The following is a 16525-nucleotide window of genomic DNA, read 5'->3' on the forward strand; positions in this document are numbered from 1 at the left end:
CTAGAAAAATAATAAAAAAAATCCTTCGCAATTAGTCTTGGCAGTATTAATTTTTTTTAATTAATCTTATTCGGTTATAGAACCATTAGAAAGAGACAAAGTTCCACTACTCTTTCACGTCAATTTAGCTGAAAATTATTCATAAAACAACATTATATTTAAAAAGATGTGATTTTTATGTTCAGGATATTATTATTTAATTTATATCTCAATCTAGTCTCGATAATTTTGTTCATTGTTTTTTTCTTAAGAAACCTTACAATAATAAAGTTTCAAAAATATTGTGGTTTTTTATTGATTTTCCTCTTTTATCACATCCACTTTCTCTGAACTATTCATATTTACGTCACGTGGACATTAACATGTAGACAAGAAATACTACTGTTGACAAAAAAAACACACAACCTTATTCATTTTTACTGTTGATCAAATTATACTTCAATCACGATTGTTAGACCAATAACGAACAAATAATATTCAGTTTATAGCGATTTTGTTCAACTAAATACAGAGTCGCTAAAAAGTATGGATACAGTTAAATATTTTCAGAACGGTTTAACAGAAAACCTTGAAATTTGGGGAACAGTTAAAAGTGTTTAAATTCTATCATCTGAGAGCATTTTCAAATTTTTATCATCATTTATTTTGAAAATTTAAGGTTAACTTGATTTCTTTTAAATGGCACAAAGGGTTAAATTTAATCATTTTTAAAAGAGCATTTTTTTCTGAATTCAATGATGTAACATGATATCCACCTTTACTTTTATTAAAATGTAAAAAAAATAAAAATTCAAACATTTTCTGGAATAGTAAAACAAGTTTGCTTTGAAAATACTGTTATTAACGATATCTGTCACTTGTATATTAGCCAAAAATTAAACTTGGGTGCAATAATTAGTTTAATAATGGTACATTTAAGTAAAACTGAGCGGAGAAAATCTCATGTTGATTTATCATGGAGACAGAAAGCCAAGAAGTTAAGGGAAAACAGTTTGAACATCGTTTGTAGCATAAAAATCAAGTATTCCGTGTTTAACATTTCTTAATTAAAACGTGTTCTTTTTCCGTTAAAAGTGTTATTTTAACAATTATTTTTAACTTTTACTTATTTTTTGGTTAATGAGCTAACGATAGATAAAGACAACATTTCCAAGGCTAATAAAATTTTACATTTTTGAAAATTTTCGATTTTTTTGAAAGTTTTGATTAAATTAAGGTATGCATGTGTTATACTATAGAACTCAGAAAAAATGCTCTTCTCAAAAATATTAAATTTAACCCTTGTTGCTATTTAAAGAAAAAACAAGTTAGCCTTGAATCTGAAGAACAAATGGAGATAGAAATTTAATAAACATCTGAAACGATACAATTTATATACTCTTAAGCATATACCAAATTTTAATAAGTTTTGATGAATAGTTTTTATAATATTTAACTGTATCTATGTATATTTCAAGACATTGGCTATTATCTACAGATATTGTAAAAATTTAATAAAGATCACTTAGCTATGTGTTTTTAATTGCCTATTTTTATTTTTACTTAAAATAGTAAAAATTGGGGATTAGAGCTAACAATCCCACATTTTCAGGATGTGTATGAGCTAATTTGCAAATGTTACCTACGTTTTGTGTGATGAATAAAGATTTGAGTTGTTAATGAGTTTTGTGGCGCGTGTCTTAAAAACAATAAGGTCGGGTTAAAGAGGTCTGCGTCTACGAGTCAGCAACGTCGGAAGTTAGGAAACAAAAAGAGGTAAATTGTTCTTTGTCGAGAGTTTACATTTCAGTACCTATATATTTGTGTATGTGTACGCGCTGCGAGGGTGTGGGGAAGTTGGTGGAAAGTTATTAACGTTAAAACGCCGGTGCAAACTGAACCGCGAAATAATATGGCGGAGTTTATCCTGACTCTCAGGGGGGCCATTCCATGCGCGGAATCGTAATGCATTTTCCTTATATAGCGTTTTTTATTATGTCTATCGTTTCTCGCTTCACGGGCGATGCGAAAATGGCGACAATCTCGGATATTGCTCAAGCGGGGGCCTATTTTATATATCGTCTCTTATTCCATCCGCCAAACAGCCTACACATAAATAAGAATCAACCCTCTCAGGTTCTTCATCGATTTATCCGGCACCTCTCAGCGCATAAAAAAGATACCGGAAAAACGATTAGCCGACAAACAAATCACGCTTCCACAAAAACAAAGAAATGAGGGGAGGAAAAAGAAATAAAAAGGTGCCAAACCGAGTAAACGTCGAAGAAACGATATCATTAGTTCTTGGGGCACCCGCAATGGAACGTGGTGCTGCAAAATCGCCACTAAATGTCAAATAAAAGACTATCGAGCTTTTTACTACATGGCTTTGCACCGCCTGTTAGGTAATAGAAACTAGGATGAATGGAAATGCTTTTTACATTTCTTCACTTCTTTCCGAATCACGCCTTCCTACCAGCAAAAGAATATATTTTTTACCTAAATCAAAATGATTATTTTGATTTATTTGTAGCTAGGGTACTGAAAACAAAAGTCTTATTACCCTCCTGTACCCTATTTGTTCCAAGGCGGGAAAATTCAAATGTGGCCGTGATCGATTTTTAATTGGTCCGTTTTTTTAGTAATCAGGGGTGGATTATGGTATAGGTGCTGTTGGCATCGCGACGGCCGGCCATTATAGCGTGAAGTGAGGTTAGGTTAGCGGCAGCGATGTCCCCTGTGACCAATAAATTAATCAAGTCTGCCAGGGATGTTACTGGAGCGTCCGATCCTGTGTTGTATTTTCAGGAACGAATCATGGGCTAAAGCCACACCATTATTATTCTCAAAACATGTGAAACGACAAGCTTTTTGTTGTTTACATTTTAGTTGAATAGTAAATTTGTTAGTTGAAAACAACTTACCCAAATAAACTTATTTAATGCATGCTAAAGTTGTTTTTTTTTCACGAGTTACAAAGTTAATACCCACTTTTGATTCTAACTGGAAATGCCGCCATCTTGAAAATATTTCAAAAACCCATTTTTTGACATTTTTCAGTGCAAGTTTTTAAACGAAACGGCACTGAATCTAGTTTAGGGTTCGAGTAAGATATTTTTAAAAGCTTGACTAAAGAAGGGCTAAATCTTTTCCTTTACCTATATACTTGAATTCAAGAAAATGTTTTTTTAGAAAAAAATGAACTAAAAAGTAAAAAATAATGTTTTTCTATTAGAAGAGAATATTTTGGCTTACAAATTAAAATTTATAAAAGCTTTACATTAAAAACATTACAATGATTATAAACAAATACATTACAAAAAATTTTACACTATTATTTTCCACATCATCTTCACCTAAATAACAATAAACACTGCATTTAAAGAAAACGCAATTCAATGTGTGATCTTCAGAACCAGAGAATTTTTGTGGGGAAGCCCCGAATTTTCAATATTTGGGCAAATGAAGAGATTTTCTACAATCCTCTGAACTTTTGAGGCACTCTGTGTTTATTAGCTTTCGGAATATCGTTCAAAAATATTGATTGGACTTTGCTAAAAGAATTTTTGTTTGCTGGGTACCAGAGAGCAAAATATAATTTTTGCCTCACATAAACAATGGTCGTTTTTTTTTTTAAATTTGTAACTTTAAAAATCAAAGCTTTTCGATGATGTAATCAGGGCTCTAGTGTCTGGGGTAATTAAGGGAGATATGTGGTTCACATTTTTTTAATAATCTACTAAACAATTATTTATGACACTACAGAAGCTATATTTTTTTATTTATAACAAATGCATAACATCATTTCTATTGAGAACAGATAAATTACAAATTATCAAAACTTTAATTTAAAAAAAATACAAAAAATTCGAGAGTATTAAAGTATTTTTCAAACACTCTCGGTATTTGAGAACAGGAATTAAAATTCTTCGTTCTGATGGCATTACAGTTTGCAAGAAGTTGAGTTGGTGTTTTACGTGGTTTCGTCAAATATTTTGGGGTCCATAAACAAGAATGAGCGGTTGAGTGGTTGAGTTATTGAAACAAGTCCAGACTCGACGCTCGGCCCATTTGACTAAATATTATTACGTCCATTCATTCGGGCAATGCATTTATCCGTCCCATTACCGTTAAAAATGGAGTAAAAATTAATAAAAATATGTGCTTTCACTCACATATTTTCCGTTTTTATTATGATGGAGGACGTGGAGGGTTTATCCGGAATCACGATGATCCGACGTTAATATGCTCGGAGTAAAAATGTGTGTACCCCATTATACGTATGTGAATTTACAGCTTTTGCTAGAACGGGGGTGTGACGAAGGGGGTAACTGTTTTCATCCTCTCTGGAGAACGCAAGGAGATCGTCCATTCAAATTGTTATGTGATTTTGTTGTAAAAATCGTGCAGCAGGTGCTTTCAGGATTGATGGAGGGTGAAGGCGCTCCAGAAGGGAAAGTTAATTCGGGAGAGGGTGCCTGCCTATTGAGGCTTTTAATAGAGAAGCACAGATTAATCTGGCGGACCTTTGGTGATCTTTCTTTTACTGAGTGCATCATGTCTATTATAAATGACTCGGGACTATTCACGAGGGACGGGGAAGCCGCCCCCTGCTCTATTACTTACACAACTATTATCACTAAATATTACTTTAGTGCCTATTTGGGACACAGCGGCCAATTGACTGATTTCATTCGCTTATAGGGGCTCTCCACAAAAATTACAGATTTAACATCAAAGAAAAATTCTCTCATTACAAATTACACCAAGATCTTGACTTATTTTTGAGTGGTGTTTGTATTTTTAATACATGGCTATTCCATATTAACGGACGAGACACTTTGCACAAATTTTTAGATTTTATTTTCAGTTTTTACGAACAGTATCAGTCAAAGTGGATTTTTCTTTATAGGAATTTGTTTGCAACCTATAATTAGAGCCACATTTTTTAAATTTCAAATACGTGCAGAAAAAGGAAAAAAAAATGATGACGGACAGGACACCAAAAAGACCACTTTTTTATTATGAACTATCGTTATAAAATTCTGTTAATTTAAAAGGCACTGATTCCAGTAAATATTTTTTTAAAGGTGGTACCTGTTGGAACTTTTGAAATTGGTTAATTTACTTTTTGTTTACACATGACGGACGGGACATAAGGAATAGAATAAAAATTGTGTGTGAAAATAGCTTTAAAAAATGTATTCTTTAATTATTATTAAAGGCTTTAACAATATTAAAATTAGACGGTGGAAATAAAAAATTCTTGGTTTTGTTTAACAACGTAAGAAGCAAGAGCAACATTTTAAGTTTGCGATGACGGACGGGACACAAAAAAGACCACATTTTTTATCGTTGAACTATCGTTATAAATTTCTGTTAATTTAAAAGGCACTAATTCTAACAAATATTTTTTTAAAAGGTGGAACCTGTTGGAACATTTGAAACTGAATAATTTACTTTTGGTTTATACATGACAGGCGAGACATAACGGATGGAATAAAAAAAATGTGTGTGAAAATAGCTTTAAAAAATGTATTCTTTAATTATTATTAAAGGTTTTAACAATATAAAATTAGACAGTGGAAATAAAAAATTCTTGGTTTTGTTTAACAACGTAAGAAACAAGAGCAACATTTTATGTTTGCGATGCCGGACGGGACACAAAAAGACCACATTTTTTATCGTTGAACTATCGTTATAAAATTCTGTGAATTTAAAAGGCACTGATTTCAAAAAATATTTTTTTAAAAGGTGGAACCTGTTGGAACATTTGAAACTGAATAATTTACTTTTGGTTTATACATGACGGGCGAGACATAACGGATGGAATAAAAAAAATGTGTGTGAAAATAGCTTTAAAAAATTTATTCTTTCATTTTTATTAAAGGTTTTAACAATATTAAAATTAGACGGTGGAAATAAAAAATTCTTGGTTTTGTTTAACAACGTAAGAAACAAGAGCAACATTTTATGTTTGCGATGCCGGACGGGACACAAAAAAGACCACATTTTTTATCGTTGAACTATCGTTATAAAATTCTGTGAATTTAAAAGGCACTGATTTCAAAAAATATTTTTTTAAAAGGTGGAACCTGTTGGAACTTTTGAAACTGATTAATTTACTTTTGGTTTATACATGACGGGCGAGACATAACGGATGGAATAAAAAAAATGTGTGTGAAAATAGCTTTAAAAAATTTATTCTTTCATTATTATTAAAGGTTTTAACAATATTAAAATTAGACGGTGGAAATAAAAAATTCTTGGTTTTGTTTATCAACGTAAGAAACAAGAGCAACATTTTATGTTTGCGATGCCGGACGGGACACAAAAAAGACCACATTTTTTATCGTTGAACTATCGTTATAAAATTCTGTGAATTTAAAAGGCACTGATTTCAAAAAATATTTTTTTCAAAGGTGGAACCTGTTGGAACTTTTGAAACTGATTAATTTACTTTTCGTTTATACATGACGGACGGGACATAACGGTTGGAGTAAAAAAAATGTATGTGAAAATAGCTTTAAATAATTTATTTTTTAATTATTATTAAAGGTTTTAACAATACTAAAATTAGACGGTGGAAATAAAAAATTCTTGGTTTTGTTTAACAACGTAAGAAACAAGAGCAACATTTTATGTTTGCGATGCCGGACGGGACACAAAAAAGACCACATTTTTTATCGTTGAACTATCGTTATAAAATTCTGTGAATTTAAAAGGCACTGATTTCAAAAAATATTTTTTTAAAAGGTGGAACCTGTTGGAACTTTTGAAACTGATTAATTTACTTTTGGTTTATACATGACGGGCGAGACATAACGGATGGAATAAAAAAAATGTGTGTGAAAATAGCTTTAAAAAATTTATTCTTTCATTATTATTAAAGGTTTTAACAATATTAAAATTAGACGGTGGAAATAAAAAATTCTTGGTTTTGTTTAACAACGTAAGAAACAAGAGCAACATTTTATGTTTGCGATGCCGGACGGGACACAAAAAAGACCACATTTTTTATCGTTGAACTATCGTTATAAAATTCTGTGAATTTAAAAGGCACTGATTTCAAAAAATATTTTTTTAAAAGGTGGAACCTGTTGGAACTTTTGAAACTGATTAATTTACTTTTTGTTTATACATGACGGACGGGACATAACGGTTGGAGTAAAAAAAATGTATGTGAAAATAGCTTTAAATAATTTATTCTTTAATTATTATTAAAGGTTTTAACAATACTAAAATTAGACGGTGGAAATAAAAAATTCTTGGTTTTGTTTAACAACGTAAGAAACAAGAGCAACATTTTATGTTTGCGATGCCGGACGGGACACAAAAAAGACCACATTTTTTATCGTTGAACTATCGTTATAAAATTCTGTGAATTTAAAAGGCACTGATTTCAAAAAATATTTTTTTAAAAGGTGGAACCTGTTGGAACTTTTGAAACTGATTAATTTACTTTTTGTTTATACATGACGGACGGGACATAACGGTTGGAGTAAAAAAAATGTATGTGAAAATAGCTTTAAATAATTTATTCTTTAATTATTATTAAAGGTTTTAACAATACTAAAATTAGACGGTGGAAATAAAAAATTCTTGGTTTTGTTTAACAACGTAAGAAACAAGAGCAACATTTTATGTTTGCGATGCCGGACGGGACACAAAAAAGACCACATTTTTTATCGTTGAACTATCGTTATAAAATTCTGTGAATTTAAAAGGCACTGATTTCAAAAAATATTTTTTTAAAAGGTGGAACCTGTTGGAACTTTTGAAACTGATTAATTTACTTTTTGTTTATACATGACGGACGGGACATAACGGTTGGAGTAAAAAAAATGTATGTGAAAATAGCTTTAAATAATTTATTCTTTAATTATTATTAAAGGTTTTAACAATACTAAAATTAGACGGTGGAAATAAAAAATTCTTGGTTTTGTTTAACAACGTAAGAAACAAGAGCAACATTTTATGTTTGCGATGCCGGACGGGACACAAAAAAGACCACATTTTTTATCGTTGAACTATCGTTATAAAATTCTGTGAATTTAAAAGGCACTGATTTCAAAAAATATTTTTTTAAAAGGTGGAACCTGTTGGAACTTTTGAAACTGATTAATTTACTTTTTGTTTATACATGACGGACGGGACATAACGGTTGGAATAAAAAAAATGTATGTGAAAATAGCTTTAAATAATTTATTCTTTAATTATTATTAAAGGTTTTAACAATATAAAATTAGACAGTGGAAATAAAAAATTCTTGGTTTTGTTTAACAACTTAAGAAACAAGGGCAACATAAAAAAGTAATATTACTAAGCAATTTTTTAACGATTTTCTTTTTCTAAACTACCAGAAACTAGAAAAATACTTCTTAAAAAATATAATACGTCAGTAATTTAGGTTAGCGCCTACAAGGCAATATATGTAATTTTTAGAATCCAATGAATTTAAATTAATTTAAAGGATTTTCGGCTCCTAAAAACTTTGTTGTGGCAAAATACATTAAATATAAATCGAATCGTGTATTTTGAAAGCAACTTTTAAAACACTACCAAAATTATTTTGAAATTTCGGTGTCAAGATAATGAAGTTATAAGTTTTTGATGATTTTTTGCGTTGGACAGTGTGTGGTGATTGAAATTCTAAATTTAGGCGCAGTCGGAGATTGGCGACTGTCCGATCTGTTCCCATTCTTCCAGCAGTCATTTTTTTATTAAAGAAGCCCTCCAACGTCTATTATTTTATAATCCACCCTCGTGCTCGTGGCACAAAGACGTCTCGACCCATCCTGTAAGTGATCAAGGGCCACACACACAAGACTGTTTTAAAAATCGAGATAAAAGCTTGGGGCATTAATTAAACGGTCGTGTTGGTCTCGCTTATTGATTTTCCATCTGCGAATATACACGTCCATATAACTAGCCCGTTAGATGGTGCATCCGAACATTTGGTTTAGTGTGGATGTCAATGTTTTAGAGCGCTGCTAGCCAACACTGACATCAGGATAATCCATCACGATTTACGGCACATTGCTCTACGATTTACAACGCGATATCGACATGTGGACCGTGTTCAAAATCATAAACTACATTTTATTATCGACGGATACGGCGAAATAGAAATTCACATTTCCACCGACATCAAAGACGAAATCACAAAACTGGAGCTTTAAACTTTTCGGAAAACACACAGTTTTGTATTGGAATGGTTATTATTTTGGAAATATTTGTGGCCCCGGGCTTTTAATATAATTTTATCATATTTGTAAAGGCTGGAACCGCAGCACAATAAAACTGGTTTCGAAAAATGAATCGAGTTGAAATGGCACAAAACATCTTCCCCGTACAAAATATCAATCGCGTTTTAATTAATGAAATTAAATTGATTAAAAGGTTTCCATTATATTACTAATACTAAAAAGGTTAAAGTAAATTTTGAAATAAATAAACGTGTGTCGGTTTGCTTTGTTGTTCAACTCTGCGATAATCCGGAACGTAAAATACATTTCAATGATTTTATTAATGAAAAAAATAAAACAATGCATTTCAGTTTTTGCGATGCACGCTAACTTTTAATTAAATAGTTGTTGTAAAAATCAATTAGGCGAATTTTTCAGCTGGTTGGTTAAAAGCGAGCCTCGACGCTAATAAAACGTCGGCTTGTAGATGGCCTGATAGAGTAACGGCATCAGATAATTTATAAATGAGTGTTAAATGTGGCCACGTGCTTGCGTTTGGTGGTCGGAAATGGTTAGAGAGGGCTGTTGCGTTTAGGCATTAGTCATGAAGGTCTCCCTCTAGCCCACGAGCCGCCGATTTAATCATCTCTTTCCAATTGGAACATATGCTCGTTACCGAAATTTGAATTGCTCAAATGGGCCTTAATTGAATAATTCAGCGAACGGTGGAGGTATTTTTCTTGTCGCTCGCTTCAAACGGAAGATCAAACATATTTGATGAAAATGCTTTCGAAGCGGTCGCCTTTCATCGCCTCCAATTCACTTCCTTTAATCGAATATTCGTCGCCACTTTTGCAATCAAACTTCGATCGGCTTACCATTGTTGACGAGCCATTTTCAAAATGGCGCGCTTTTACAATTCCGAGATTGAGCGAAACCCAATTTGTCGCCTTTTTGTCGAACCAAATTGGGTGCGCCGCCTTCGAATCGAATTAAATCGTTTGCGATTTGACGACTTTAGAGGAAGTCGAACGCGAGATGTTCCGGGGGCGGTCTACACCGGAATTATTAAGATCATAATTATCCCACCTCTCTCAACCCCACACAAATTGCAAGTGAAGTCAGACAAATTTTATTCTAATTACTCGAATAAATAAACACCTAACAAACACACTTTTTCTAATTTTGTGTTTGCGGATGTAGGTACTACATATCAAGGTACAATCTGTTCAAAAATGGTCGTTCATCATGTCACCTATGAAATTTGAGCGAAATGTGCCGCTTAGTTTAAATTGTGAATGTCCCCAAAGTGACAGGTCCGTCAAAATAATGTAAAAAGGCTTCGAATTTAAAAACGAGAGAATACACAACAACAAAAATCACGGAAATATGTATAAAACATAAATCAAAACAAACTTTGCCGAAAAATGCAGAAAATGAGTAAAAAGCTAACTCATGATTACTGATTAGACAGAGATGACAGTACTGAAACTACAATAATCATTTGGACGAAGTGGCACATTAAACTTGAGTTCCAAGTTCCATCAAGTAGACTTGATGAAGAGCAATTTTTGAGCACATGTATATGTTTCTTTGACTACTATTAAATTATAATATGTACTTTAGACTTTTTTTTAGTTCTTTAGACTTTTTTTGGTACTTGAATTTTGTCAACTGTATCTTCGTGAATTATCATAATAGTTCATACCTACAGTTATTACTATACATACTCGTACTATCTTTTTATTTTTTATTAAATAAAGTTACAATATAACTTAGAAATATTATTATGAACTATTATTATTTAAAAGATAAAAAAACAATGTTGATTCAATTGATGTTGATGTTTTTAAAAATCAAACGAAGTTCCAATTGGTAAGTGCAATTAGTATTTTTGGTTGCATCTTAGGACATGTCAGAAGTAACCCACTATTTGCTCAACCTGTATGTAGACGCCAATGTCGCATTTTACCAAATTATTTTTTAAATAATGTAGATAAAAATGTAAAATAGTTTTTAATGATCTCTTATTGAAACTATAAATTACATAAGCTAATTTTTGAAGTGCACAAATAATTTATAACAAATAATTTTGAGAAAACATGCAACGTTGGAGTTTGAAACAGCTAATATATCGTCAAACATTTAATGAAGTCAAGAACAGTGAACTGACACTTGTTATCAATCACGTATTCAAGAACTTTTGAAAAATTGCAAAAATCCTCAATATTCTAAGAATTTGCATTTTATAAAGTTATAAATTTTATTCATTATGATGGATCCCAGAAAAAGTCGGGAGGAAATCATATTTCGATTTCGAAATTTTTTGGAAATAGATAATAGTATCTACCTAATGTAATACAGTTTTTCGAAAAATTAGCTTAATTTGAAGTAAAAAAAAATTTTATATTAATAAACACTACTGAAGTGATTTTCTACAAGGCTCTGAACTTGGAATTCGTCAATTTTGAGACACCTGTAGAACAACGAGAAATATCTACTTACGTAAACTGATCAAAAAGTCCACACCCCCAAGAAAAAAGTCTACTCTTTTTAAAAATACTCGTAACAGTTAGATTTACTAACTAAAGTTAGTTGCTAGTTAGTAGTTAGTTAGTCATTCTCGATTATTTTGTACTGTAAGGGCCGGTTTATAGAAAGCTCAGTTAAAGTTAATTGCGATGTTAAAAGTTAACAATGCAATGGACCAACCAAATTGCTTCAGTTTGGTCACGTGATTACTTAATCACGCATTTAATTGCGAATTAAATTAATGACGCTTCTATAAACCGGTCCTATGAGTTAATTTGTGGAAATAATTAAAATGTGTTCATTTGAAAACAAACACAATTCAATACAAGAACAAATAAATAACATATAGGTAGATATGGACTGTTTCTTTTAACATAATTAAATAAGAAAACAGTAAAAATTAAAATTAAACATTTTGTGTTTTACTTATAAATAACTTTCGTTGCAAAACTATGTACTCGTATATTCCCTGAATAAATTGGAAAAATCACAAAGAGAAGGAAAATTATTTATCACCCACAAAACCATAACAATTAAAATGCTTTAATTGTGCATTAAATTAATGACGCTTCTATGAACGGGTGCTAAGAGTCGGTTTATAGAAGCGAAGACGCTTAAAGATAAGTTAATCTGCAATTAAATGCGCGATTAACTGATCATGTGACCAAATTAAACATCCATTCGCGTTGTTGACTTTTAACAACGAATTAAATTTTAACAAAGCTTTCTAATAAACCGGCCCTTAGAGTTTTAATTTTTGTAAAGTGGGGATAATTACAATGTGTTTATTCGTAAACAAACACATGACGAGCCAGAGACTTTTTGGGCAATAAATTTGTTGTTTACAAATAGAAGGTATTTACTCTATTAGGTACAATTGCAAATTAGAACATAATACTTAAAATGACTGACAAGAAAAAAAAATTTAAAAAAAGTACCTCAACTTAGCAGACTTGGTCTGTTGATGCACTGTACCCCTCAATTACTTGTGCAAATAGGCAAAATTGTACATCAGGCAATGCCACAGGAAGTGACAAATTATGGAAATCCTTATTTCTTACAAAATTCTTCTATTCCTCATAAACATGCTCAAATTCGGTTTATTGGCCACAATAATTATAAAATGATTTCACGGCCACCGCATCTGACGTTGAACAATAAGAGGCAGCTGCTTGTGACATTAATGCCCAAAAAACATAAATCAAGAAACATATTCAAAACCCAAATTTATGCACGCCCACCTCGGGCTCTAAATGCACGGTTTCAGTGCATTTATTTGCTTATAAGTTAAAATGATAACACTTTATTAGCTCGTCCCCGTCCAAAGTGGATGTCATGAAAGGAAGAAATAGCCCAAACCTCATAACTATTCATGACCGACGTGTCCATCAATGTTAAAAGCGGTCTTTATCTTGTTATTTCGTCTCAAACATATTGCATTATTAAAAAAAACATTCGACAAAGTGTCGAATTCAACACCTTTGTTTGTCGTAAACGGATAAAGTTAAAAAAAAAACGTGGGCAATTGTAATGGTATTTTTTCACGGCGGACCTCCCTCAAGTGTCTCTCCTAACACCGAATAACACTGAAATTCGAGAGTGGAAAACTAAATGACAGATTTTGTACGATTGTAGCTGGCAATTTAATAATGACAGACCTATTCGCATATTACGTAATATTACACTGGGAGCAGCCCTTAAAGCGAGCTCTCTTTTGTGGACCGTCACCCCAAAACTTCTCAAATTTCACGTCCCTTAATAGTTAAGTTTGCCCAATAAAAAACAAATTTAAGGCATCGGGTGACAAATCGATTGTTGCGACGACCGTGACCGAAACTGACAGGAATTTAGACGACCAGAAACCGGACCAGATTGGCCCTACAATGGGAAAAAGTTGGTTCGCTCCTGTGCTATAAAGGGAGAGATTAACTCGGTTAAATTTGGTGACACTAAGAACAAACACCACTACTCAATTAGAAATCCGATAAGCCTTCAGTCTCATGTCAGACTTACATTTTTGTTCTGTTCAGTTTCACGGATCTGGGAAAAATGAATTAAAAATAGACTTGATCCTGGATGATTTAGTAGATTCACATTGCAAATTTTTTGTACAGACATGTGACCGATAAAAGTGCCCGAAAAATATGGGCTCGTAATTTTGTCTAATTAAACCAAAGTACCATAAAATTTCGCCGATATTCTTTCATCAAAGTCTCCCCAAAGTTGCAAATTCGGACCGTAAAAATTTATAGCAATTTAATGACTTAAGTTTTACTGTGCTTATTAAAAACATGTTTCGTTTATCGCAAATCGAGATCACATTAAACCCGAAATCGTCACGCGAGCGAATCTTTTAAATATTTTAGCATATTCTTTTGCATCTAAAGTATCTAATTTAAAATTGAGAATCCGATAAAAACTGTAATTAAAATCGGTGTTTTCAATTTAAAGAGGGCAGTCTTACACCGTAAGAATAATTGAAATTGAAGATAAATTCCAAAATTGTAATTACTACAAGCGTTATATACAGTGTGGAATTTTTAACTGGAATAAAATTCATAACTAGGATAAAGGCAGTTTTTGTAAAAATTCCAGAAACAGGTCAATTTTTATTTTTCCTTGCCCACTATTTGGTGCATATGGTTTTTGTTTATCTGCTGTCAAAACTGCACAGCCACCTTCAACTTTTTTTAAATGTAACGGAATGCCAAGCCTCACCTCATGTGAAGGAATACAACGCACTCTTTATTTTCTGAATATTTTCAAAGCCTACGCGATAAATAAAAATGAAAACCAATTTTTATAAGTTGAAATTACGCAAATCACATTAGAAATGTTGCAAAGTGTTAGAAATTCATGTTACTATCGTTATGCTATTTCTCAGGAGAGAAACGGTGCCCATTTTGAACAGTTGTTGCATTAAATAATGTTCAACTTATAAAAATGGTTTTTATTTTTTTATCACGTAGGCTTTGAAAATTCTTAAAAAACACATAGTGCGCTGTATTGCTTGCGAAAAGGGCTTTTATACGAGGCGTCACTTGACATACTATTAAATTTGAAAAAAAAAGTTAGAGGTGGCTGTGCATTTCTAACAACAGATAAACAAAAATCATATGCATCTAATAGTAGGCCCGGAAAAATAAAAATTGACCTGTTTCGGGAATTTTCAACAAAATCGCCTAAATCAAAGTTATGATTTATCTGCTGTCAAACTGCACAGCCACCTCCAACTTTTTTTTTTCAAATGTAACGGGATGTCGTTTGACACCTCATGTAAAAGAGAACTTCGAAAGCAGTACAACGCACTATTTGTTTTCTAAATATTGTTAATGCCCAAGTGATAAAAAATTAAAGCAAGCTGTGTGGAATTATTGACTAAAATAAAATTTGTAATTTGGATAAAAGCAATTTTTGTAAAAAATTCCAAAACAGGTCGATTTTTTACTTTCTTTGCACATTATTTGGTGCATGCGGTTTTTGTTTATCTGTTTTAAAAAATGCCCAGCCACCTCTAACTTTTTTTCAAATGTAACAGTATGTCAAGTGTCATCTCATGAATACAACGCACTCTTTGTTTTCTGAATATTTTCAAAGCCTACGCGATAAAAAAATGAAAACCAATTTTTATAAGTTGAAATTACGCAAATCACACTAGAAATGTTGCAAAATGTTAGAAATTCATACTACTATCGTTATGTTATTTCCCAGGAGAGGAACGGTGCTCATTTTGAACAATCGTTGCATTAAATAATGTACAACTTATAAAACTGGTTTTCATTTTTGTATCACGTAGGATTTGAAAAAATTCAAAAAACAAATACTCCGTTGTAATTCTTGTGAAAAATGCTTTCATACGAGGTGTCACTTGACATAGCATTACATATGAAAAAAAAGTTAGAGGTGGCTGTGCATTTTTGACAACAAAAACCATATGCACCAAACAGTAGGCAAGGAAAAATAAAAATTGACCTGTTTCGGGAATTTTCAACAAAATCGCCTAAATCAAAGTTTTATTCCAGTTAAAAATTCCACGCTGTCTTTGTTGTATTGAAGGTGAAAACGACCGCAAATGTAACGTCCTTGTTTTGGGGAAGACGAGCTTGAAGAGTGGTAACAGGGGATTCTAAACATCAATCGATAAGAACTGCTGATGGATATTCACAGTTTTTGTTTTTTTGTATTGAAAATAATGTTTAATAAAATGGAAGCCAAACCCGACTACGATTTAACCATTTAATTAAATCGCATTTAATTTTTGATGAATACAAAGCTTTGTATCTTTTACAGTCATATTTTAATTTAATTTCTACATAAAATATGAAATGTGAGTACTGGTAACAGATTTTTTAATTACCTAAATGTTCAAATGCATTTTAAATATAGAATTAAATCCTAAAATAACTGTAGTAGAAAAATCACAAGAGGCGGAAAAATATTTACCAGCCACAAATCTGTAACAATTAACAATTTTTTTCAAAGTTTCAAAACAATCATTAATTCATGAAGCGTTGTGGAAACCATTCCAGAGCCCAATTTGTATTGTTTGCTTCAATCAAATTTTAATTGATAACAACAGTTTACACAGCAGAAATCTGAATTGTGCAGCATTTTTGTCTAATTAGAATCCGGGTTGTTTATAGAAATGATTATGTATGCAGCCGCTAAACGAATTTCATTTTGTACGATTTAGTGACGCTATCACAGGCACATATCTGAGCAGGTGGGACACATGTGATCAGTCTTTACCTTTTTAAAGTAACGCGATTAAATTTTGAAATTTAATCTGGCATAATAAGCAACCTTTCTTTTCTTTAATTTTATTC

At 31.9% G+C, this 16525-nt stretch overlaps 1 long non-coding RNA gene across 1 annotated transcript; it reads left to right on the forward strand.

The window, feature by feature from the left end:
* Window positions 1-1807: 1807 nt before the first annotated feature.
* LOC107398606 (uncharacterized) lies at window positions 1808-2926 on the forward strand. Its single transcript, XR_001575407.2, has 2 exons — window positions 1808-2384; window positions 2622-2926. It is a non-coding gene; the product is annotated as an uncharacterized LOC107398606 (long non-coding RNA).
* Window positions 2927-16525: the final 13599 nt, after the last annotated feature.

The sequence above is a fragment of the Tribolium castaneum genome, chromosome 2 (genome assembly GCF_031307605.1).
Source record: "Tribolium castaneum strain GA2 chromosome 2, icTriCast1.1, whole genome shotgun sequence".
Lineage (NCBI taxonomy): Eukaryota > Metazoa > Arthropoda > Insecta > Coleoptera > Tenebrionidae > Tribolium > Tribolium castaneum.